This window comes from Hipposideros armiger, unplaced genomic scaffold (assembly GCF_001890085.2).
Source record: "Hipposideros armiger isolate ML-2016 unplaced genomic scaffold, ASM189008v1 scaffold_27, whole genome shotgun sequence".
Classification (NCBI taxonomy): Eukaryota; Metazoa; Chordata; class Mammalia; order Chiroptera; family Hipposideridae; genus Hipposideros; species Hipposideros armiger.
The window spans coordinates 3498284-3513057 of record NW_017731377.1 but is presented as its reverse complement, the minus strand read 5'-3'; the positions used below and the strand labels follow the sequence as shown (position 1 = coordinate 3513057).

Below are 14774 nucleotides of genomic sequence, written 5' to 3'. Positions count from 1 at the left end.
CTCCCAACTGGTCTGGGAGGCAGTTCTGGAAGAATGTCTGTTTCTGTTTCACTTCTGGTTTCTACTTAGCCTCTCTGAGGCTCAGTTTCCTCATCTGTGAACTGGAGAAGCCCACATCAGCCTGCTGAGTCGTTCTGACGGTGTGGCACATGTTAGATACTGGGTAATGAGAGTTGCTACTGGGAGTTGAACTCAAGCTGCTTGTGGGTGGAATGTAGGCTCTGGGCTTGGCGACGCCGGAAGGGGATTCTCCTGCCCCCCCCCCCCCCCCACTAGGCAAACTGCTGACAGTGGCAAAGCCACGTTGCCATGCTTATGGGAAAACTGCCTTGGCTTCGCATTTAATTTTTTTTTAAATGGATACTTGAGTTTTGTTTCATCTAGGGTTTGGCAAACGCGTGTGGTTTGCTTCTCGTTGGGGCGGGGAGGCTGCTCTGGTCCAGGTCCGGGCTGGGAACATGCAATCGTAGGGCGTTAGGACCCGGTGTGCGTCTCCTGGACCCAGGGCGTCCCAGTCCGGGAGCCACGGGCGGAGAGGCATGAATGAGAGGCTGGAGGGGATCGCGGCTGAAAGGGCTTGTGGCGGAATAGCTCTGCCGTCGCCAGGCAACCATCCTGACGCAACGCAAAAAAAAAAAAAAAAGTCCCTTAAAAAAAAAAAGAAGAGTGCTGAGAATTCACAAGAGCACGAGAGAAAGGGAGGTAAGAGCCAGCTTAGCCCCCGAGGCCGGGGCCAGAGGCTGCAGAGCGGAGAGCCCGCGTCGGGAGGAGGCGGGGACATCGGCGACACCCCTGGAAGGGGTCTTCGAGCGCCCCGGAAGGTGGGTTCATGGCAAGGGCGTGGACATTTTCAGGGCTGGAGGTCGGGCTGAGGGTGATGTGGCTGTGACCGGTGGTGCTGGCAGGGGAGGGGCTGGGGCAGCGCAGGTCCCCAGGGCAGGCAGTGGCGGGGAGCAGCCTGCCTGGGTCTGAGGGAGCACAGACTCTAGAGCACCCTGATGTGGGTGGGTGGACACCTCGTCCCCCGGCTCTTGGGGCTCACCACCCTCAGGGGGAATAAGACAGCGCGGCTGGCCTCCATCTCCCATCTCCCTGCTGGCCCCTTCCAGGGTGAAGATCTGGGTGGAGATTTGGGGTATCAGGTCTGAGAAGGAGGAACCCCACTCAGCCTCTCCAGGTCTACTCCCAGACCGCTAGTCATCTCCAAGCCCACCCTGTCCCCTCTGTCTACTTCAGGCTCAGTGACATGGAAGTTCCTGCTCCAAGGATGCCATCCCTAACTCGGGAGATGTGACCAAGGGCGCTTGGGTCCAAGGGTGCTCTGAAGGGCTGAGGCCAGTGGGATAAGAGGAAACTGTATGGCCCAAAGAGCCCTCAGGAATGAGCAGGTCAGCCATGAGGCTGGGCATCCCAGTCACTAGGAGAAGGCAGGAAGGTCTGTGGTGCCCTCCAAGAGGGGAGGTTTCTCCTTCCTCCAAGTCAGGTTAGATGTTCTGCTTAAAAACAAAAACCAAAAGCAAAAACAACCCTATTGCCTGTATCTGGTGTTGATTCCCCTGGGTGTATGGTTCTTCCTGAGAAGGTCTGGAAGGCAGGTTGGTTGCCACCAACTCCCAGCCATTCCTGGTTGAGTCCCAGGTGGGGTGAGTCCAGGTTCCTGTCCAAAGGGCGCTCCCCGAAGTGCCCACGGGAGACAAGGCTCTAAAGCAGCTTCCCTTCTGATACAGACAGTCCTGCTGCCCACCAGGCATGGATCAAGAATGGAGAATGCTGGGCAAACTGCTGGGAAAGCAGAGGTGGCCTCCAGCCTGACCGCATCCACGGGATGGGAGCTGCTGCCAGCATGTTTTTAACGGGCTTGGCAAAGCAGTCATGGGCTGTATTTAGAGTGGATAAAGATGACAGCTGTTCTTTCTTCAGTGCGTTTACCTATCAGGCACTGTTTGTGAAGCTTTTATTGGTCACTTTGTCCCCACAATTGCCATTCAAAGGGACATTATATCCCCATTTTGCCGACTGGACTCTGAGAGATTAGTAACGTGGTGCAGTGCATATACCTGGTGAAAGGGCAGAGAGATTCAGTCTCACGTGCCTGGCTCCAAAAACAGTGCTCTCAAAGGAAAGCTCCTTAGAAGATATGAGGAGAGAGGCCCAGAGAGGGGCAAGAAACCAATCTCACCCAGACAAAATGAGAGCTGTGTGGCGGGGCTCATCCTGGGACCTGGGAAGGTCCTGTGCCGTCTTAACGGACCTTGTGGAGCCAGGAAAGCTATTTCTTCTATCATGGGCCTCAAAGGCTCTGTAATCAGGCCTGGCTCGCTTCAATCCCACTGGTTTGAAGCAGAGAGGAGGGTCCTCCTTCACCCCTCTTTTCCTCCTTGCCCACCTGAAGACCCCCCCAACTTCTCATGTACTTGCTTGCGTCTTATCCTCCCAATTGCATGCATGGATTTCCACTGAATTATCAGTCCACTTCCATAGTCACCAGCTTGACCTCTCTCCAAGAGGGATTCTGTTTGGGAAGTAAATGAAGGCAGTGCCCAAGTATTTGCTGAGAGAGATCCACAGAGCCCCAGACAAATGAGGAAGAAACTGCTTGTTATTCTGCTCACACACCGGACAGTTTTCTATAGGTAAATTTTGCTAAGGGAAAAATCACTCTGTTGTAAAGGAGCATCTGGAATTCCCAGAACCCACTGGGGCTATGCTCTCCCTGAGGTGGCTCTTGGCTTGACTGGGATGTTGAGCTACTTTGCAAAGGTAGAAACTGAACGATCATCTGAGCAGTTTTGCTCCCTGGTTTACAGACTAGGGGTGGGGGATTTCTCACACTTGAACTGGAAATCCTTTAGGATTAACCAGGATGACTCTTAATATGCAAATGTTCCCTGGGATTTAGATTGGGGAGAGGAGAAAGGAAGACAATGAAATTCTGGAACAGACCCTGGAGGGGTGAGGATGGACTAAATGAGGGCAGTGGACATGTGGGAGCAGGAAAGATGAGACTGGAGGTGGGAAAGGGATTTAGAAGGAGGGTGACAGGTAGGCCTAGCCAACTGTTGAATTGGCTTGCAGTTTGAGCTGCCACAGAGGGCCACATTGCCAAGGCTTGGGAAGGTGCAAATAGCAGGTTTTCCATGGTTAGGACAGTTGCCCAGGTGCCTGAAAGTACAGTGCTTCCTCACTCTCCGCTTGCCGCCGCCCCGACCCCCAGCAACCCCCCCCCACCACCACACACACACACTTTTCTCTGGAGAGGTGTGGGAGATGAAGGGAAAAAAGGAAGAAGGTGAGCAAAAAGAGAAGTTAGAGGCTTGTGCTGCCCCATGCCTATCATCTTTCCTTCTAAATGCTCCCCAACCCCCTGCCCCTGCCCCACAGCAATGCTCACCCATGAAAAACTCTTTAGAGAAGGCAGTGCAGAGAGCAGCAGCCCATGTCCCTGTGGACACTGTCCATCAAGGAAAGGCTCTCTCATCTCTAGAGGTAGAGGGGTAGTCAGCTCTCCAGCATCACAGGGGCCCCTTCACACCAGGGCCCCTGTCCAGCAGCCCCAGGAAGGTGTGGGGGTTCAGCTTCTCCCAGGGTACAGACTGAGCCCCCATTTCTTCAAGGCAATCTCTCCAGTATGGCCAGGAATTCTCCTTGGGTATCCTGATCCAAATGTGGGAGCTGGTAATCAATCAGTCCCCAAAGACTTTCTCATGGGGCTTGTCCCGTGGGACCTCAAAGAGCAGGTCCAGCTCAGAGCTGGTTTTCCAGGCACGTAATGGGCCCAGATGGTGACCTCCGCCGTGGCCCCAGTTTCAGGGCTTATGGAAGGCTAAGCAGCATTTCCTCATTCCAGATAGCCAGTGGAGCCTGTGAGCGTGACCCGGGCACTTCAGTCCCGGAAGGCCAGCTGGGGAACTCTCGCAGATGGGTACCCAGGAAGGCTCTGGGTTAGGATCCTGGACTGGTGGACTGGTCCACCATCAAGTTCAAAGTGACTGCCTCCCTCTCCTGTGAACATTTACATATGCTAGGTCCGGGAGACATCACGATTCTATGATGTCCGTTTGGCATAACTCTGCGGTGTTGTTGTGTTGGTGTGTTGGTGTTTGGTTTATTTGTTTGACAGCAGCCACTGAAAACTTTGAGGAAGCGAAGGCAAACCTCATTATCAGGTCAAATGAAAGCAAACCTGAGACTAAATTCTGCCACTCATGTAGATCATTTTGGGGCAATCTATGTATTTGCAAGCGGTCCAGCAGAGTTCACACAGCTAGTTCTGTGGGCCAGTTACAGCCACCTGTGTCTCTAGGTGCCCTGACCATATTCCCCCCCTCCCCCGCCCCACTACATTCTTTCACCTGCTCTTACAAGAGTCAAGAGTGTCTCAAAATTCGTTGGGCCAACCCACATATCTTGAATACCTCTGCTTTCACTAAGGAGAATGCATTTCTAACATTTACTCTGCTAATTATGAAATGCCTGGTGTCAAGCAGACTGAAAGAGAGCCAAAGTGCTTGCCCTAGCCCCCTCTAGAATGGGGACTGTGCAGGAGGCTGCCCGCAGGAAGCAGGGACTCCTAATGTGAACATATCCTTACTGAATGCAGCTGGTTGCAACTAGCCGAATGATACCACACATGTCTGTGAAGGATTCTAAGATCGATAACAGACATCCTACCAAGGAAGCATAAGACAATGGCGCTACCCTCAAGGAGCATGGAGACGAGAAGAGACAATGTGTGCAGCCTGGAGTACTGTGCTGACACTACAGTGGGGTTCCCAACATTCTGGGGCACACAGATATGCTTGGACTAACTTTGATGGATCAGTAGCTGTTCCCTCTTTTGATAGGCCCAGGAGAGGTCCTGCCAACAACAGTCATGGGCAAGAGGCGACAGTTTTATTAGAGACATAACTAAAATTTTTCATACATTCTATCTCTTGGATCCTTCCAAGGTTTTGAGATAGGTTCCATTATAATCCCCATTTCATGGATGAGGAACCTGAAGCCCTTGGGGGGTTAATCAGTGAACCAAGTTCATAGAATTAATAGGTGTTAGGGCTGGGCTAGCAGCCCACGTCCACAACACCCAGCCCTGCCCCATCCCTAACTTGCTCCATCTCTGTCTTCGGCTCCTGGTTCCTTCCCTCCATGAGGTGCGAACTCAGGTAGCTCAGAAGCTTGGTTAAGTTCGGCTCCAGCAGACACAAATGTGGAGCAAGGTCGCACGTCCCGTTTTCTGTTATGCCTGTGTAGTGCCTGAGACAAATGTCCCCTCCAAGACCCAGGGTGGATGCAATGCTGCACCTTGGATTAGCTGCAGGCAGCAGGAAACGTTGCTACCCAGGCTGAGGCCCCAGAGGAACCACTCCCAGCTCCCCACCCCCAGTGTCCTTAGGACAGGCCCTACCCACTCACAGGAAAACGCTAAGGGCCCTTCAACCCCCTTGGGAGGTCAGCATGCCCAGACAGAGTATTACAGTGCAGTGACTTACATAAGCACAGAGCACAACATGAAACTTCCTAGGAAGTCCTTGTGAAACCATTGGGTTTTGGAACTTGTAATGCAGAGTAAAATAGAAAGCCGGTCATCAGAACAAATTCCACTTGAGCTGGAGTTTGTTGATTCTGCTCATTTGATGTCAGAGCCAATTATCCTGTGGATTGGGATAGTCCTAAATCTGCCTTGTTTGGGGCCTGAGACAAATGCCAGGTAGGAGATATTTTGGTGGGCTACACCCCACATGCGAGTATGTACATCCCCACTGTCCTTAGTTGTGAAATGGTACCCTGAGTTTCAGTGACACCTTCCCTGTTCTTATAGCCAGAACACCCGCTCGAGCTGCATTCCACTTTGATCTCTGCAAATTGCCTTAAAGGCCACTCTGTGTCTACTTTCTACCCCCTAATCCCTGCTGCGATGGCCTTGGGCCAGGAAAGCCCTGTGGTCACATGCAGCCATCAGCTGGGGTGGCCCCAGGCTGGCTCGGCCCCTCCTGGGCACCTCTGCCTTGTCAGGCGTTTTCATGCTTCAGACTCTGCCTTTCCCATGGCTAATTCTGCGCCTCCCCACCAGACTCTCAGCTTCCCAGGCACCTTTCTCCCTGCCTGTCGTAGCAGAGCAGCCCTTTCCCAGGGCCTGGACGCCTTAGAAGGGACACGGCGGCGACTCTGGGTGGCCCAACAGTCCCTTTCCTGCAGCAGCCTGCACTTTTTCCCCTGCTTTCAGTAAGGCAATAAATTAGATCTATGGCTCCCAGGAGCCAGGGCCTCCCCCCACCAACAGGGAAGCACAACTCTTTCTTTGGTGATTTTCTCGGCAACTTCATTCACTGAGCAAAATGATAGGAAAGGTCTCCACATTCCCAGCCTGTGTGTCTGCTCTAAGCAGCCAGGAGCCGAGGCCATCAATTATTCAGCACAGACTGAGCACTTGGAATGTGCAAAGGTCTTAATACGTGTTTTTATAGATTCCTGCCTCACACTATCCCAGTAAGACAAAGCAAGGTTTTCCTGTATTTGAGACAACAGAAGCTCAACTTGGAGTCAAGAACAATCCGAACCCAGCCATCCCCACTAATGGTGCTGTGTGACCCAGGCAAGTCTGGCGACTTCTCTGGTTTGCGGTTGCTCTGTGGTCTAACTCTCGGGAAGGCTGCTCCAGCCTAAGCCATTGTGTGTGTGTGGGGAAAAAAATGTGTAGACTGCAGTGTGATTTCAAAATGTTTGTGATTGCTGTTGTTTTTGCAGGTGTGCAAACGGAAGCTCTGAATGATAAACTGAGGTGCAACCATCAGCACAGGACGTTGCAAACCGAGCTGTACTGGGAGACACACCTGGGAGGACACGGGTAAGTGGATTCTTATGCCCCTGCTCGCAACGAGTGTGGCTCCATGACACGGTGACCGGCTGCTGTGGTCTAGACTCTGTGCATGTCGGGGTGGAAGGAAGCGTAGAGGCCACTGCACCCAAACCACGCATTTCCCAGGAGGAGGAAGCAGAACCTGAGAGGGGAAGTGAGGGCAGCAGTCGCTCAGGGTAGGACAGGGTCCCTGGGGCTGACTCCCAGGCCAGGGGCTCTTTCCTTTCCTGACCCCAGCTGAGTGTCCAAAATGCTTGTCTCATTCGCGTCTCCCAGGAGCAGTGCTGGATCCCAGTATCCTGGGGCTGCCTGGAGCAGGAGAGTCAGGGGAAGTGAGGAGTGCAGCCCACGGGACTCCCTGCCGCCTTCTGAGCCCTGGAGTGGGTCTCACACCCATCTGCCCATCCTTCCACACTGGCTGCCTCAGGCCTAGGCATCACAGCTGTCGCTGGGACTGGCCCAGGAACCAGCATACTCCCTTCTCCTCCCTCCCCCAACAGAAACGCCGTGGACAAATGAACTGAGTTCTGTCCCATGCCAGGCACTTCACTCAGGCTCTAGGAAGTCATGGAACTTGCCCAGGAGGATTTCACAGTTGGGAATGGCAGAACTTTCCTTAGACTCGGGTCTTCTCACCACCAGGCCCTGCCCGCAGAGAAGGGCCCTCACCTAGGAGAGAGATCCTCAGGCGCCAGTAGCTTCACTCACCAGCAGCAGCAGGAAGGGACTTCAGTCTAGGTGCTTGAGTCTTATCCTCCTCATATGCCCACATCAATTTCACAGGAAAACAAAACTGTGCCGGAAGAATATTTAAATGTTATTATTTGCCCCTGGGATTCCTAAGAATGCTGGGCTTCAAAACATTGAAACACTATAAAGAGTGTGTTCCTGACACTTTATTACATATGAAGCCATTTGGGGACATAGTCACAACTGTGGTGTTGCAAAGACTTGGGTTGAAATGGTGGCTTCTGCACTTACTTGCGATGACCTATAAAGTAGGGATAAGGCTAGTCTTACCTCAGGGTCATTTCAAGAGTTCCGGTAGACATTTGCACAGTGCCTGGCCCATAGCAGCACTGGGTAATGATTCTCTTCCCCTCTGCCTCTTGATTCTAAGAAATTTCATTGATCCCTGTATTCAGATAAAGAGACAATAGCCATTTATATATTTCTCTTATATTTGTACAAAAAAGTATATATTAAAGGTGAACTGGTTATACCAAGCAAATAGCTATGAGCAGTATGGAGAAGGCTGGAGACAGATGGGGCCCTCTAGGATCTCACAGTCTAGTGTAGGTAGGTTACTGAGACCCTTTTCATGGCAAGTGACAGAAGCCCAGCTTAAATGAGCTCAAACAAAGGAGAGAAATTTTTATTGCACAGAATTGGGAAGTTTAGGTCTTTGGATACTGCTGGGTCCAATGGATCAAAAGATATTGTTCTCTTTCTCTCTCTGTCTCTCTCTGTCTCTCTCTCTCTCTCTCTCTCTCTTTTCCAGAGGCTTATTCCTTCTTATTGCAAACATCCTTTCTCTATGAGAAAGACAGACCCTGGAAACTGCAGGTTTATATCCTCCCAGCCAAGCTACCCCAGCTGGAAAGACACCCAGTTTCTCCAAGTGTCTATATTTAAATCCCATGAAAACATCTAGACTGGCTTTGCTTGGCCACATGCACACCCACTGAACCAGCCACTATTGCCAGAGTAAGGGCTAAAATGAACATCTAAGTCTGGGTCACATAAGTGTTCCTGGGGGTGGGGGCGATGGGCAGGAAGCTATGACTCACAGACCACCTGAAACGATACAGGGGTGGTCCCCACAGAAGGGATGCTGTACACAGACATACCCGTCTACCTTACAGGCACATCAGAAATGTAACTAAGGAATGTGGTCCACGGAGACGAATGGTCAGTTCCTAAGACGGGTGCAGAAAAGTGCTAAAAACATTGGTTAGGAGAGGAAACGATCGGTTCCACCCAGAAAGGGCAAAGACTGTAGAATGAGGTGGTGAACTAGGCCCAGACTCAGTCAAATTCAAACATGAGGTTATGGGGAAAGGATAAAACATAGAGCTGGGACCAGTCTCCCAAAACACCCCTGGCCCACAAGTCAGATTTCACTAGCGACATTCTGACTTTGAAAGTCTTACCCATGAATCTGCAGGAGGTTTTCTACTGGGTGGGAAGCCACCTGGGGGTGTGAACGACTCAACTTAGAATGTGTTCAGAGATTCACAGCATCGCCATCCTCAGCATTTATTGAACATCTGCTGTTTGCAGAGCCCTGCGCTCAGGACACAAAGGAGAAAATAACGCCCTTCTCATCCAGGAGCTAGATATCTGGTCAGGAAGGCAGGACGCTCTCACAGTTCAAGGTCATCTAGGCCAATGTGCAGGGAGCATGATGGAAGCCAGTGCCAGGAGAATTCAAAGAATGGCCTGGGAGGTGGGGGCAGGGGTCTTCCAGAAGAGGAGGCAAGCCCTCAGAGGAGCTCTAAAGCAGAGCTTTAAATTTGGTGAGGAGCAGGGAGTTCCCAGACGGGCCAAAGCAGAACAAAGGGATGAAACAGACTGCCCCGAAAATCCTCCTTCATTCATTCTTCTATTCAATCACTCACTATTCATTCATTTAACAAATTTGTTGAGCACCTACTGTGTGTCAGGCACTGTTCTGAGCACTAGGGTCACCATAGTGAACAAGAGGAAGTCGCAGCCCTCATGGAACTTACATTCTGGTGGGTGAGACACATCATAAACAAGTAAACAAGTTGACATATCCTATCATAGTTATATGAGTGATAAGAGCTATGAATAAGAATGAAGCAGGGATGTTTTGATAGGACGGTCAGAGCTGGCCTCTGTGTGGAGGTGCATCTGAGCAGACATGAGTGAAGTGGGCACGTGAAATCAAGAAGTCAGGTGATAGAGCCAAGGCTTGAGGGCAGAGAACACAGTCTCAGACTTAGAAAGAAATGGCTGGATTTCTCCCGGTGGTTTGCTGCTGGGAAGATGGGAGGAATTATCCAAGTAGCAAATGGATGACTTCTAGGAAGTGGAAAATTGAGGGTTCTCCTGAGTGGGCGGTGTGCAGCTCCAGCAGCTGTGCTCACTAGGTAGATCACCAGTGCATTTGAGAAAGGCCCTACTGTCACACACAATGCTGATACCACCCCACTTCCCTTACCAGCATCCCCACCACATACCCAGAGCACATGCACAGCAATTTAATTCACCCCTACCCCCCCCCTACACAAAAGCACACACAATTTCCCAACACAACTCTCCCCCGCGATGCACACATAATTGGTACTAAGGGTCCAGTCTCTGCACGATGTCATTCTCCCATCTCAGGCGCTCCCAACATCAGCTCTGACCAAGACCTCGAATAAAGATGAGCTGGGAAAGATGATCTGTGTAGAGCCAGACCAGTGGGTGTCCCCTCCTGCTTCGGTCACCATGGCAACCTCTGACAAGGAGTGAAAGCATGCTTTCTGGCAGCTCCTGGAAGCTCCCTGGTTCCTGGGGGCAACTCTGTGGGGCACAGGGCTGTGTCCCCCAGCCTCTCAGCCCCAGTCATTAGCACTTCTGCATGTCTGCAGAACACAGACATTTCACAGCCTCCATCAGCCGCCCCCTGGAGGTCAGTCAGCCCTGAGTCCCAACCCTGGGATCCTCGTTTAAGATAAGCATCAGGGTTTATGATTAAACTCTGACCAAAAAGCCAGCCTTGTCACAGCTCCACATCCACGTACCCGACCTATTGACCTCAAAAAAGGGCTCAGCTGCTTAAAAAAGGAAAGAAAAAGATTTAGGTGTGAGTATGGCCTGAGCCACCCTGAATTTTTTGTTTATAAAATGCCAAGCCCTTCCCCTCACTCTCATTCCATCCTCACTATGGCTCTGCAGGGTGGATGCTGTAGCACCCCATTTTCAAAAGAGGGACTGAAATCCAGGTAGGTGAGGCACAGTGACTCCCCAAGCCTCACAGCTCTCACTGGAGGTGGCTCTGATCTCAGAATGCAGACCTGCAGCCGGGGGAGCTGAGGTCCTCCTTTGTTCTCAGTCCTGTGAGACTCTGACCCACTCTCCGGTCAGCCCGTGGGCCCTGCTCTGGCCAGGAGTGGAAGGTGGGGCCGTGCAGCTCAGCTGAGAGGTGGGAGGTGGGCCTGGCTTGGCTAAGACCAGAAGTGAGGGTGGGTGCTTCAGCTCCCATTCCTGCAGCCCTCTGCCTCCCCCACACATGTTGGTTGAGGAGCAGAAAGATGCTACCTGTCCTGAGGACACTTCTGAGCTCAGGGAATGACTCTCTCTAATGAGGGTCTGGGGCCTGGTGACACATGCAGCATGCTCAACAGAGGTGCTGGCTTCCGGAAGTGACCCCTCTGACCTGTTTCAGGAGCATGGCAGCCCACAGAGGGAGAAGGTGAACGAGCAGAGGTGGCAAAAGGCTCAGCAGCAGACATAGAGCCAGATGCACTGTCCCCCAGGAGTGGGCCCTGCTGCTGTAGCCTGTCTCCTGCAGTGACATTTCTGCAATGAAGAATTGGCTACACTGTGGCTAAGGATCCCGCAGAATCTAAATTTCCTCAGCAAGGCAGGTCTGGCTGGGGATGGGATGTCATAAGGGTCCTTTCCTGTCCTCACCATTGTCTGTTATCCACGGGAGCTCTGCTGCTGGAGACCGGGGCCAACCCCGGTGGTGGGCAGGGCCTCACACATGTGTGCAAAGCAGTCTGTGGCTCCTCTGTTGGGCATACTGAGTATGTCCCCAGGCTTAAAACCAGAGCATGTCAGTTTATGCACAAGAACCCATGAGTGGCACTTCTGTTAGGAGGAGCAGTGTAAGTATAAATTTATACATATGGAAATTATTATTATGTCCTCATCACACATTGCCTGTAGTAGATTGTAAATTGGGAAACATATCAGCTACGAATACAGATGGACTCTGAGTAAAAGCTTCTTCTTTAAGAGGACGATGGTCATCCACCCTGTGGTTCTCACTGGAGGTGGTGCCAGTACCCTCTAAGGGACACATGGAAACATGGGGAGGGGAGTCACACTATTTTATGACACTGCTTTGCCCTCAGTTATATAATTTGCCTCCCTAGTGAATTGTATGTTCCCCCTTACTTCAGCCAGGGCTCTTGGTTGTAAGCAACAGAAAATAACATTATTATAAGGCATTCACAGAACTGGCAGGAGGTAAAGACCCAAGGAAGAAAACAGGCAGAGCCAGGGTAACTTGGAAAGCAGAGAGGCGAAATGCCCTATAAATGAAATGACCTGTCTGAGACCAACTCAGTGGGGTGCTAGGTTTTTACCCACACAACACCCCCAGAACACCAGATGTGTGAGTTTTCCACACCAAACAATTCTATGCAGACGCCACCTGGGTGTCCTTACAATTGAATTCCGTTTGACACTATCTACCTAAAGTTAGCATCAGAGTATACCAGTTAAGGGTTCAGTCCCACAAGACCGTCCCCCACTTCACACACCAGTTGCAAGTCTGAGGTTGTCACTTGTATTTCTGAATGACTGGCTATGCATCAGGAATTGCCCATAACCCCCTCATTGGGTTCAGTAGTTTGCTACAATGGCTCACAAAACTTAGGAAAACATTTACTATATGTACTGGTCAGATGAAGAGACATATAGGACAAGGTGAGGGGAAGGTGCAGAGCTTCCATGCTCTGTCCAGGTGTGCTGCCCTCCCAGCACCTCCATGTTTTCACCAACATGGAAGCTCTCTGAACCCCTTCAGTTAGGGTTTTTTTGGAGGCCTCATTGGATAGGCATCGTTGATTAAATTATTGACCATTGGTGATTAACTCAACCTCCAGCCCGGCCCCCTCCCCAGAAGTTAGGAGTGGGTTAAAAGTTCCAACTCTTTAATCACAGGGTTAGTACCCTGGCCACCAACCCCCATCCTGAGGGGCTTTCCAAAAGTCAATTCATTAACATAAACTCAAGTGGGGTTGAAAGAGGTTTCTTATGAGTAACGAAAGATGCTCTTTTCACCTTTATCAGCTTAGAGTTGTGTCAAGAACTGGGGATAAAAACTAGACATTATAATAAGAAGTATTCTTATTGATCTCATCACCTGGAAGATTAAAAGGGTTTTAGGAGCTCTGTGTCAGAAACTGGGGACAGAGACCAAATATATATTTCTTATTATATTACATCATACCCTCCAACAGTCCTTTACCGCTAATGCTTGACATGGCCACAAATGAATCCCAACTGTCCTTCCATCCTGGCTTCACATACTAGATTCAGAGGCCTGGGCCTGGATATCTGATTGGCCAAGCTCAAGTCACATCTTTGCACCTGGTTTCCAAGGCACCTGGTGGCCAGGGAGGAGGGAGGATATGATCCTCTGTTTTCAGAGGAGAGGTGCTCAGCCTATCTGCTGTCCCACACAAAATGGGGAGCTCCCTAAAAATAGGATATGGCAAACAAAAGACAAATATCAGCAAATATGCACCATGTTGTTTCATATTTTTTTGTCCAATACATGCTTACGTTGGTTACAAATGTCAGAAACCCAGATGAAAGAAGCTTAAGCAACAGAGAACATGTAAGCTACATAATCAAGGTCAGGTGGGATGGTTTCCAACAGAGACTGACTGTGGGCCTCTAACTACCTCATCTGCTTGGCTTTGTTCATCAGGCAGACCCTCTCCCTGGGGTGAGCGAGATGGTGAGCCAGCAGCCCCAAGCCAACATGGAACACACAGGCTTCAGGATGGTTCTGGCACAGAAACCCAGGAGGGCTCTGATTGGCTCAGCTTGAGTCATGTGACCACCCTGTGGCAAGAAAGGGAATGTCAACCCCACGGGAAGCACACGGAGGGGTCCCCACAGGAAAAAGAAATGCTTTTCCCAAAGGAGGGAGGCGTTACTGAGTGGAAATTACCTCATGATGCTGGACAGAGAGGCAGTCCTTGAGCTGTACCTGTGATGATGCTAAATTGCCCTTTCTGAGCCAGTTCCCAGTCCCGGGCCTTGATGCGGGGTGAGGCTGTTTCCCTCTTTCTAGGGCCTGACAGCTTGTGTGTGGACTCTGAGGTTAGGGCAGGTCTCATGAGGACAGGTGGTGAGGATGCCATCCCAGAAATCCCAGGTCCCCTCTGCTTCTCTAAGCCCGTCCAGAATGGCTCAGACTTGAGCAAGTATAGGCTGCAGCGAGTAGGTGGGACTGACAGGGGGAAACCTATTTGCTCATTTATCCTACGAATGCTGAAAGAGAGCAGCATGGCGCTCAGTACTGGAGGTCCCATGATACAAAGCTGGATAGAGGAGACCATCGTGAAGCTCAGAGTCTGGGTAGAGAAGACATCAAGAAAGTTCCTGGTAGAAGTGCTATAAGCCTAGTGGTTACAAGCCAGGCTCGAGCCAGGCTTCGGTTCAAATCCCAGCTTCACCACTTAGTTCTGTGGCCTCAGGCAAGCTATCCAATCTCTCTGTGCCTCAGTCTCCTCATCTGTGCAGTGGAGACCACAATGGTACTTGCCTCATAGGGTTGTCGTGGGGATTAAACGTGTTAATGCATGTAAAGCTCTTAGAACAATGCCTGGCATGGGACTCTCTGAGTAAGCGTTAGCTAATAGTGTTGTGATGACATAATTGTTTCTCTGATGTGGTCTCGTTGAGTCCCAGAAACACACAGCTCAGGCAAGTTCAGGAAAACTGAAGGAGAGAATTCCTGAGAACAGGCATAGGAGGGAAGGGCATTCCAGGCTGAGGGAACAGCTTGTGCAAAGTCACGGGGTATGAGTGAGCGTGATATTTAGTAGGACAGGAATGTTGGAAAGATTGTGTATTACGGAGAAGAAACGAAATGGTTCTAGGGAAGAACCCAAGACCGGAAGAAGCAGGCACAAGCCCATGGATTCAAACAGAGAACGTT

General features: G+C 50.9%; 1 protein-coding gene across 1 annotated transcript in view; it reads left to right on the top strand.

The window, feature by feature from the left end:
- The first annotated feature begins 431 nt into the window (after positions 1-431).
- The window catches only part of FAM167A (family with sequence similarity 167 member A), a 48042-nt gene continuing 33699 nt past the window's right edge, over positions 432-14774 (top strand). Inside the window, exons 1-2 of the mRNA XM_019636229.1 lie at positions 432-821; positions 6745-6844. The gene's annotated coding sequence lies outside the window, so the exon portion shown is untranslated. The remainder of the gene's footprint in view (positions 822-6744; positions 6845-14774) is intronic.